The sequence below is a fragment of the Rhinopithecus bieti genome, unplaced genomic scaffold (assembly GCF_001698545.2).
Source record: "Rhinopithecus bieti isolate Rb0 unplaced genomic scaffold, ASM169854v2 scaffold_19200, whole genome shotgun sequence".
Lineage (NCBI taxonomy): Eukaryota > Metazoa > Chordata > Mammalia > Primates > Cercopithecidae > Rhinopithecus > Rhinopithecus bieti.
This window is the reverse complement of record NW_016809419.1, coordinates 1-10,619: the sequence shown is the minus strand read 5'-3', so window position 1 is coordinate 10,619 and position 10,619 is coordinate 1. Positions and strand designations below refer to the sequence as shown.

The 10,619-nt window shown below is 46.8% G+C and overlaps 1 pseudogene across 1 annotated transcript; it reads right to left on the bottom strand.

Moving 5' to 3' along the window:
• Positions 1-3,796: 3,796 nt before the first annotated feature.
• On the bottom strand, positions 3,797-10,616 carry CYP2A26P (cytochrome P450 family 2 subfamily A member 26, pseudogene; annotated as a pseudogene). Its single transcript, XR_001888631.1, has 7 exons — positions 10,472-10,616; positions 10,077-10,237; positions 8,723-8,899; positions 7,793-7,934; positions 7,138-7,325; positions 6,473-6,613; positions 3,797-5,820 (listed from the first exon to the last, which is right to left on the bottom strand). The product of XR_001888631.1 is annotated as a cytochrome P450 family 2 subfamily A member 26, pseudogene (transcript).
• Between the last annotated feature and the right edge of the window lie 3 nt (positions 10,617-10,619).

Genomic DNA, 10,619 nt, shown 5'->3' with positions numbered 1-10,619 from the left:
AAAAAAAAAAAAAAAAAAAAAAAAAAAAAAAGAAATCCTCCTCAACCCTTCGGTCTCTCTGATTCCTAAATTAGCCCGCTGCAAAGGCAGGAGAATTGCTTGAGCCCAGGAGTCAGACCAATCTGGGCAACGTAGTGAGACCCTGTCTCTATAAAAGATTAAAAAAATTAGCCTGTGGTCTCAGCTACTTGGGAGGCTGAGGTGGAAGGATTGCTTGAGCCCAAGATGTCCTGGCTATAGTAAGCTATGATCATTCCACTGCCTTCCAGCCTGGGTGACAAAGCAAGACTTTGTCTCACAAAAAAAAAAAAAAAAAAAAAAAAGTTGGGCTGGGTGTGGTGGCTCACGCCTCTAATCCCAGCACTTTGGGAGGCTGAGGCGGGTGGATCACCTAAGGTCGGGAGTTCAAGACCAGCCAGACCAATATGGTGATACCCCCGTCTCTACTAAAAAATACAAAAATTAGCCAGGTGTGGCGGTGTACACCTGTAGTCCCAGCTACTTGGGAGGCTGAGACAGGAGAATTGCTTGAACCAAGGAGGTGGAGGTTACAGTGAGCTGAGATCGCACCGTTGCACTCCAGCCTGGGGTGACAGAGTGAGACTCCATCTCAAAAAAAAAAAAAAAAAAGTTAATTATTGTCTTTCTTATTCAGATTGGGCACAAAATAGGCACTCAACAAAGTTGTTTGTTATTAGAACCTATTACTTTGTTATTTTTAGAGCTGGAGCAGGTAGTATTTCTCTTACATCACAGACTCTGGTGGGACGGACCTTGGTTGATGAGACGTGTGATTCAACAAATAGCCTATGCCAGCCTTCCAGCCTCACATGGCTGAGAGTAAGTGTCTTGAAGCCAGACTGCCATTTTTAAAGGTAAGGTGAGAAGACCACCAGCCACTTGGTATTTTTGTTAGGATTAAGTAAAAAAATCCTAAATGAAAAGTATAAATTGCAGCTGGGTGCGGTGGCTCACACCTGTAATCCCAGCACTTTGTGGGGGCTGAGGTGGGTGGGTCACCTGAGGTCAGGAGTTCAAGACTAGCCTGGCCAGCATGACGAAACCTCGTCTCTACTAAAAAATACAAGAATTAGCTGGGCGTGGTGGCAGGTGCCTGTAATCCCAGCTACTTGGGAGGCTGAGGCAGGCAGAATTGCTTGAACCCAGGAGGCAGAGGTTGCAGTGAGCCAAGATTGTGCCACTACACTCCAGCCTAGGTGACAGAGTGAGACTCCATCTCAAAAAAAAAAAAAGTTAATTATTATCTTTGTTATTCAGATTGGGCACAAAATAGGCACTCAACAAAGTTGTTTGTTATTAGAACCTATTACTTTGTTATTTTTAGAGCTGGAGCAGTTAGTATTTGGAATGGATTAATACAAGCACCTTCTCATATACTTGTTTGCCATTAATATGTCTTCTTTTGAGAAATGTCTATTCAGATCTTTTACTCATTTTTAAATTGGATTATTATATTTTTTCCTATTAAGTTGTTTGAGCTTCTTATATATTTTTGACAATAATTCTTTGTCAGATGGATAACTTGCAGATATTTTCTCCCATTCTGTAGGTTGTCTCTTCACTTTGTTGATTGTTTCCTTTGCTGTGCAGAAGCTTTTTAACTTGATGTGATCCCATTTGTCCGTTTTTGCTTTGGTTGCCTGTGCTTGTTGGGTATTACTCGAGAAATCTTTGCCCAGCGCAATGTCCTGGAGAGCTTTCTCAATGTTTTCTTTTAGTAGTTTCATGTTGGAGGTCATAGCTTTAAGTCTATGATACATTTTGATTTGATTTTTGCATATGTCAAAAATACGGGTCTAGTTTCATTCTTCCGCATATGGGTGTCCAGTTTTCTTGGCATCATTTATTGAAGGGACTGTTATTTCCTCAATGTATGAATATTCTTGGCACCTTTGTTGAAAGTGAGTTCACTGTAGATGTATGAAGTTGTTTTTGGACTCTCTATTATGTTCCCTTGGTCTACGTAACTTATTATGGTAGTATCTTGTTGTTTTGGTTACTATAGCTCTATAATATGATTTGAAGTCAGATAATGTGATTCCTCTAATTTTGTTCTTTTTGCTTAGGGTAGCTTTGGCTACTCTAGATCTTTTGTGATTCTGTTTAAATTTTAGAAGTTTTTTTCTATTTCTGTGAAGAATGTCATTGGTATTTTGATGGCAATTGCATTGAATCTGTAGATTGCTTTGAGTAGTATGAACATTTTGACAATATTGCTTCTTCTAGTCCATGAACACAGAATATCTTTTCAATTTTTGGTGTCCTCTTCAATTTCTTTTATCAGTGTTTTATAGTTTTCATTATAGAGATCCTTTACTTCTTTGGTTAATTCCTAGGTATTTCATTGTATTGTAGCTATTGTAAATGGGATTACCTTTTTTTGAGATAAGGCCTTGCTCTGTCATGCAGAACTGGAGTGCAGTGATGTGATCTTGGCTCACAGCAGCCTGGACCTCCTGGGCTCAAGAGATTCTCCTACGTTGGCCGCCCAGGTAGCTGGGGTTACAGGCGCACACCACCAGGTCCAGATAATTTAAAAAATATTTTTAGTAGAGATGGGGTTTCGTTCGACATGTTGCCCAGGCTGGATTTTAAAATTTCTTTTCAAATTGTTTGCTGTTGGCAGATAGAAGTGCTACTGATTTTGTATGCTGATTTTGTATTCTGCAATTTTACTGAATTTGTTTTTCAGTTCTAATAGTTTTTTTGTGGAGCCTTTAGGTTTTTCCAAATACAGGATCATATCATCTACAGACAAGGATAATTTGACTTCTTCCTTTCCAATTTGGATGCCCTTTTTTTTCCCTTCTCTTGTCTAATTGCTCTAGCTAGGATTTCTGGTACTATGTCAAATAACAGTGATGAAAGTGGGCATCTTTGTCATATTCCAGATCTTAGAGGAGGAATTTCAGTTATTCCCCATTCAATATGATACTAGCTGTGGGTCTGTCATTCATGGCTTTTATTATGTTGAGATATGTTCCTGCTATACCTAGTTTTTTGAGGGCTTTTATTATGAAGGGATGTTGAATTCCATCAAATGCATTTTCAGCATCAATTGAGATGATCATATGGTTTTTCTTCTTCATTCTGTTGATATGTTGTATCACACGGATTGATTTGAGGTGCCAGCTCAGTTGCAATAGACTAGAGCACCAGGTAGATTGCTAAGGCCTTGGCTCCTGGACAGCATCTCTCTTTCTGCCTGGGGCCTGGAGGAACTCACCACAACAAAGGGAAGAACAAACACCTCCCTCCTCCCTAAACTCCTGGCAACTACTATCTTTGTACTGTCTCCACAGTTTCATTTCTCCAGACTGTCATATAGTTGGAATCATATAGTATGTGGCCTTTTCAGACGGGCTTCTTTCACTTAGCTACATACATTTCAGGTTCTTCCATGTCTTTCTGTAGCCTGATTTCTTTTTATTGTCGAATTGTATTTCTTTTCTTTTTTCTTTTTTTTTGAGACAAAATCTCACTGTGTCTCCCAGACTGGAGTGCAGTGGCTCCATCTCAGCTCACTGTAACCTCTGACTCATGGGTTCAGGCAATTCTCCCACCTCAGTCTCCCAAGTAGCTGGAAGTGCAGGCTCATGCCACCGTGCCTGGCTAATTTTGGTATTTTTGGTAGAGATGGGGTTTCACTATGTTGGCCAGGCTGGTCTCGAATTCCTGACCTCAAGTGATCTGCCTGCCTCTGCCTCCCATAGTGCTATAATTACAGGTGTGAGCCATCACACCCTGCCATATTTCATTGTATGAACATATCACAGTTCATTTATCCATTCACTTGTTGAAGAACAGCTTGGTTGCTTACAAGATTTGAATTACGAGTAAAGCTGCTATAAACATCTGTGCAGAAGTTTTTGTGTGTCTATTTGTTTTCAACTCATTTAGGTTAATACCGAAGAGCATGATTGCTGTAGCACATGGTAAGAATATGTTTAGCTTTGCAAGAAACCGCCAATTTGTCTTCCAAAGTAGCTGTGCCATTTGCATTCCCACCATCAATGAATGACAGTTCCATTGAGCCACCTCCTTGTCACCATTTGGTGTTGTCAGCTTTGGATTTTAGCCACTCTAATAGGTGGGTAGTGGTACATCATTATTGTTTCAGTTTGAAATGGCTACTGATATATGATATGGAGCATCTTTCCTTATGCTTATTTGCCATGTGTATATTTTCTTTGGCGAGGTGTCTGCTCAGATCGCTTGCCCATTCTTTAATTGGGTTGTTTTCTACTGTTGAGTTTTAACAGTTCTTTGTGTATTTTGAATGTAAGTCCTTTATTAGGTATGTCCCCTGCAAATATGGTCTCCCAGTCTGTAGCTTGTATTGTCATTCTCTTGACAAATCTTTTGCAGAGCAGAAGTTTTTAATTTTAATGACACAGAACTTATCAAGTGCTTCTTTCAAGCATTGTTCATCTAGATTTTCTCCTACATTATCTTCTATAAGTTTTATAGACACTCATTTTTCATTTAGGTCTACAATAAACTTGGAGTTAATTTTCATGAAGGCTGTAAGGGAGTTTCTAAGGGGGACATACACTGACTTCTTTGAGAGTGGGCAGTGATTGTGAAACTCTTAGTTGGGTCTTACAATGGACCCCAGATCCATCAGGAGAGCCCAACCTTCAGAAACCCATAGTAGAATGTGTTTCATGGATACACAGAGGAGAATATGTAGTCATATGCTCACATGCACACCTGCACATGATCACACACATGCATATGGTTGTCCTGATCCAGAGTTCTCTCATCATTCTCTGTAAGTGGTTCCTTCCTTCAACTTCTTCATTAAGGGATATATTGACAGAATGTCATTAACATTAAAAACTTCTGCTCTGCAAAAAAATTGTTAATGGACTGACTCTGTATGTCGATTCATGTCTTGTTGTGTCCCTGGACTGACTCTGAATGGGCCACAGCGGCCTTACCTGGTAGTGAGCACAGATTACACCCTGGTATTCAAAGTATGTTGAGTAGGTGAGAGTGTGGGCATGTGGGCAGTGAAGGCAGGACAGCCACTCACCAGGTCTCTGGAAGAACCCCCAGGACAGGGATGTTCAGGCCATGTGATGCTATACTAAGCTGTTTTACGTGAGGAATGGGTGCTTTTTAAGAATCTTTCTAGAGGGCTATGGGCACACATCTGTGTTCAAAGATTTTCTGGGCACTTACGTTTTATGAGACATCAGATAGACAACTTTCTAAGCCTCCGCATTGTCACGTGTAAAATGGGCATGAAAGCTTTTCCCCTTCGTAGAGGTTTGTGGCAATTAAGTGAGGTGAGCGTGCAACGCTTTGTGAACAAACGCTTTTTGTACAAAGCTGACATGGGGGTACTTGTTCAGGAAATAAGAGCTGCTATTACTACTATTCTTCATAGCATAATCTAAGGTTTCCCTTCCTCTCATCCCAGCTCGGAAGCCCCTTATCAAGGTCAACTAAGCCCCTTCTGTTTCTTCTCTTCCCTCTAACCACCTCGCCGCTTCCTTTCCCCTATCCGGTCCCCATTCTTAGCCCCGCCCCTCCCACGAGCCCTGCCCCTGGCTCCGCCCTTTCAATGGCCCCGCCCACCAGACCTGCACCAGCGCAGCCCTCATTCAGCGGGGCAGGAAGCTCATGGTGTAGTTTCGTGGATCGTGGCAAAGCCACGTGTTTGGGGGACACCGTCGAATGTCCTTGGGCGACTGGGGGGACTTGAAGCGGATAGTTCTGCATGATGGGTGGTGAAAGAAGAGAAAAGAGCTCCATTCCTTGGCCGGCCTTCTCCGAAACAGTTCCGCTTTCCTGAGGAGGAGAGGCGGGAGGGGTGGGAGGTGAAGCCCACTCTAAGTGCAGCCTCGCCCCACTACCGACCTCCCAGCTTGCGGCTCTCCCAGGGAGGAGGGGTGGAATATCATGGCCTGAGAGACTTTCAGAGGAGACTGTGATCCTCCCTGAGTCTCAGTTTCCTTCTATAAGAGATGTAACAATTGGTGAACCAATATGATATATTATTACTAACCAAAGTCCCACATTTACATTAGGGTTTACTCTGTGTTGTACAGTTTATGGGTTTTGAAAAAGCAAATGTCACGCATCCATCAGAGATGGGGTGATCCATGCCAGGTGTACATGCGAGGTTTAGATGTCCCTTCCTGCAGGATACACTTGAAAATACGACTGCTGTGCCGTCATCTCCTTTTTAGGGATCTGAAGAATCTGCTCTGTGACCCTAGACAAATAAATCTACGGGGAAAGATGTTTCCTTTCCTTTTACCTGGGCGCAGGTAGTGGGTGCTTGGTAGTTAAGGAAGTATCAGCTGGAAGCTCAAGGGCAGATTCTAACAGGAACTTCCAAGCTGGAGAAATACCAGGCTACACCGCAGAGAGGGGAGCTGGGTGAGGGAGGCGCCTGCTGGTGTGAGCAGTGGCCTGGCAGCAAATAGTGGTCTCTTACCGATGGCAAAGGGCACAAAAGCATCACTCTTCTTAAACTGCCCCTTCTCATCCAGGAAGTGCTGGGGATTGAAGTCCTGGGGTTGGAGAAGAACCTGGGGTCTTTCAGCACAGAGCCCAGCATAGGGAACACTTCAGTGCCCTGGTAGGGAGGAGGAAGGTGTGTGTGATGAGGAAGGTTGGGGATTGGTGAAAGTACACGGGGGCTGGAGGGGGAACTAGGGTGCCCCAGGTAAGGGGAAGTGGCAGGCACGGAGGAGGTGGGGTCCTCTGAGAGAGTAGCTTTGGGGGATAGAAGGTTCACGTCTCTGAAACAGGGAGTTTGGGAGACATGGGGTCCATGTCCTGCTAGGCAGGGTGTTTGGGGGACCTGAGACTTGTGTCCCTAAGGCAAAAGGCCTCATGGAAAGGGGCTCCTGTTTCTTAAGACAGGAAATTTGGGAACATGGGGTTGATTCTCCTGATACAAAGAGTCTGGGGAGATGCAGGACTCACGAATCTCTAAGTGAGAAGGTGGAACAGATGTGGTGGTGGGGAAGTCCTTTTGACTGATTGAGGGAGTGGGACAGGGTCTAGAAAGCTTCTAATGGGGGTGGGATGTTGGGGACGCAGAGAGGGGCTGGAATTCCCCGTAGTCTGGGGGGGGGAGGGTGGGGAGGAAAGCACCTTAGGGAGGAAAAAATCCCGAAACTTGGTGTCCTTGATGACCCTGCGGGCCAAACTCATGGGAATCACGTCTCCAAATCTTTGGATCTCGTGGATCACTGCCTCCATGTAGGGCATCTTGACCCGGTCCTCAAACTTGGGCTGCTGGTTCTTGCCGATCACTCTGTCAATCTCTTCATGGACCTTGGCTTGGGGAGGAGGGGGAATGTGTTTGGGTATCTAGGGGTCTCAGGGCAGGGAAGATAGTCTGAACAGGTAAAACGGGGTGGATGACATGGCTCCACATATGATACAGAGGTAGACCATTCATAACAGACCTCAGCCATTCTCATTGTTGGAGTAGAATCCTGTTAACCAGACTGTGCCAGAATCACAGTGGAGGCACAGAGAGGAACTTAGGGGATGATCTGGAGGAGCAGACAGTGGGCACTCAGTGGGCTTGGGACAGGAGTGACTGACGAATCACTGCAGACATTTTCAACATTTTATCAACTAGTGAGACTCAGCTGATTCCTATCAGCTGAATATTGCCCTGTCTCTGGACAGCAAAGCACGTCTCAGGGTCCTAAGATCTGGGACAGGTGGAGACATTGCACCAGGGTCAGTGGAGTTTTGAGGGTCTGGGGCCCTCCACTTCCCTCCGCCTCAGCCTTACCCTCCACCTCTGGGTGCTTCATGAGCAGCAGGAAGCCGTAGCGCAGGGTGGTGCTGACGGTCTCGGTGCCCGCAATGAAGAGGTTCAGCGCGGTCATCACCAGGTTCTTCAAGTAGAACTCCGTGTTGGGGTTCTTCTCCTCCTGCAGGGAGAGGGGGCTTTAGGCCAACCTCACTCCTCTTGCCCTCAGGGCCCTTCTAGGGCTTTTCCTTTGGATCTTCCTCTCTTTGGTCCAGATCAAAGGTGGAAAGAGGGACCCTAGATCTCCCAGACTCGCTCCAGGTTCCAGCCCTTGCCCTGGCTGCTGGCTTTGCCCAAAATGCTCTTCCTTCTCACCTTCTTTACCTTGCTGACCATCTGTCCTTTAATTATCAACTTAGCTGTCAATTTTTTTTTTTCTTATACTGACTTGGTATTGCTAATTTGCACAGGCTGGACTCGAACTCCTGGGCTCAAGGAATCCTCCAGCCTTAGCCTCCTGAGCCTCACTGAGTAGCTGGAACTGCACATGCACATGACCATGCAGGCTCACTTGTTACTTTTTAAAAAAATAATTAATTTTTTTTTTTTTTTTTGAGACAGGGTCTCATTCTGTCACTCAGGCTGGAGTGCAGTGCTGTGATCTTGGCTCATTGCAACCTCTGCCCCACTGGGCGCCACCATGTGCAGCTAATTTTTGGATTTTTAGTAGAGAGGGGGTTTCACCATGTTGGCCAGTCTGGTCTCGAATTCCTGACCTCAGGTGATCCACCTGCCTCAGCCTCCCAAAGTACTGGGATTACAGGCATGAGCCACCGCGCCCGGCCAATTGTGAGGATTATTATGATGAGGGCTAATTTGAATGGGCCTGTGTTGTCTGCCCGCTCCACTCCCAGCCTGATTTCCCTCTGCCTGGCTTTGCACCTCCCCGCACTGGCTGCTGGGGGGTACCTCCTGCATGCGGATGAGAAAGGAGTCGATGAAGTCCCGTGGGGAATTGGGATCCAGCGTGCGCTGGTTGTGCTCCACCTTCTTGGCTATGAAGTCCTCCAGCCCTTGTAGCTTCTTAAAGGCCTGTTGCTGTGGTCCGGGCAGGTGTTTCATCACCGAAGAGAACATCTCATAGAGCTGGGGTTGCAGAGAGAGGATGGGAAGGGAAGGACAGTTGTCAGGGGGCAGGAGCTGATGGGAATGGGACTTGTTTCATAGCAAGGAAGGAACTGAGTTAAAGGCATCTGTCCAGGTGTTTAGGTATTTCAGTGGGGTTGGATGGGAACTTATACCTAAGTTTTCACTTGGGTTAGGTGCCAGGGCCACGGTCTAGTAATTTAGGTGAGAAGAACTGAGGCATATATCCAGGTTTCAGGTATGCAAATGAGGCTGGATTGGAGCACACATCTAGGTGTTCAGATATTCAAGTGAAGTTGAGCTGGAAGACACCTGTCCAGGTGTTTAGCTATTCAGGTGGGGCCGGTATGAGGGGAGTGTCACCTGTCTAGGTATTTAGGCATTCAAGTGGGCTTGGTTGGAGACAACTACCCAGATACTTATACTTAATACCTGAACACCTGGATTGGGGGCTTTTGTTCAGGTGTTCAGGTATTAAAGCGGGGCTGGTGAAGATGTTGAAGTGGAGGGGATACCTGTTCAGGTGTTTACCTAGCCAAGTGGGATGCATTGGGAGCTCCTCTGTAAGGTGTGTGATAGGAAAGTTTTGGGGAACACTTATTTGGGTGTCTGGGGAATAATCTGTCTAGATATTTATGTGTTTAGGGTGTTGGTTAGGGCAGCTGTCCATGTTTTCAGGTATTTAAGTGGGTGAAGTAGAGGGCGCTTGGCCAGATATTCCAGTGGGCTAATTTGGGACATTTGTGTAGATGTGAAGTGATTATGATGGGCTGGATTTTGCAGCACCAGGTGTTCAAGTATGCAGGAGGCGGGTTGAGGCAGTCACTTGTCCAGGTGTTAAAGTATTCAGAAGAACAGGGTAGGGAGCACTTGTTACAAATTACAGTAAATTGGGGATGGGAACACGTGCCCAGGTGAGAGAGCTGAGCTGAGGGCTTGCATCCTGCCGGCAGGCTCTGTTTTGGGGAGCATCTGTTGGGCTATCCAGGTGTCCTTGGAGACTGGGTATTGGGCACCCATCCTGGGTTCTGGTGCAACCGTCCAGTTGTCCAATACTGGGGGCTGATTTTGAGGGGACACTGTCTGGAGGGGTGGGAGTTTGGGCACCTGTCTCCAGGTAGGGGAGCAGTTGGCAGGTTGTGGTAGGGGCGCCACGGGCCGGGCTGCAGCCGGTTACCTGCCCCGTGGAGGTTGCCGTGAACTGGAAGCTTCCCAGCATCATGCGCAGCAGTGACAGGAACCCTTTGTCCTCATAGTCAAAGCGGTCCCCAAAGACAATGGAGCTGATGACATTGGAGACGGTGCGGCTCAGGAAGAAGGTGGGATCGATATTGGCGCCTGCGGATGTGGCCGGAGGAGAGGATTGGGGAAAGAGTCAACTCAGAGGCCTGAGGAGAGTCAGAATACCGGGAGGCAGGGCGCTGTTGAGCCAAATTCCCAGCGCCAGACTCTAGGGCTGGAAGTGTGGGGGCCTTTCCCCACCTAGTCCCCATCCTCAGGCAGAACGCGGGCGCGGGTCCCCGCCCTGGGCGTTTTCCTGCTCCTGCCCCGCACTCGGGGTCCCCTGCTCACCGCGCGTGCCCCGGAGGGCCTCGATGAGGAAGCCCGCCTCCTCCTGGATGCGCTCCTCGATGCCGCGCTTGCCCACCCCGAAGTCCCGCAGGGTGGCGATGGAGAAGCGCCGGAGCTGCTTGGCGCGCTCCCCGTTGCTGAACGCCAC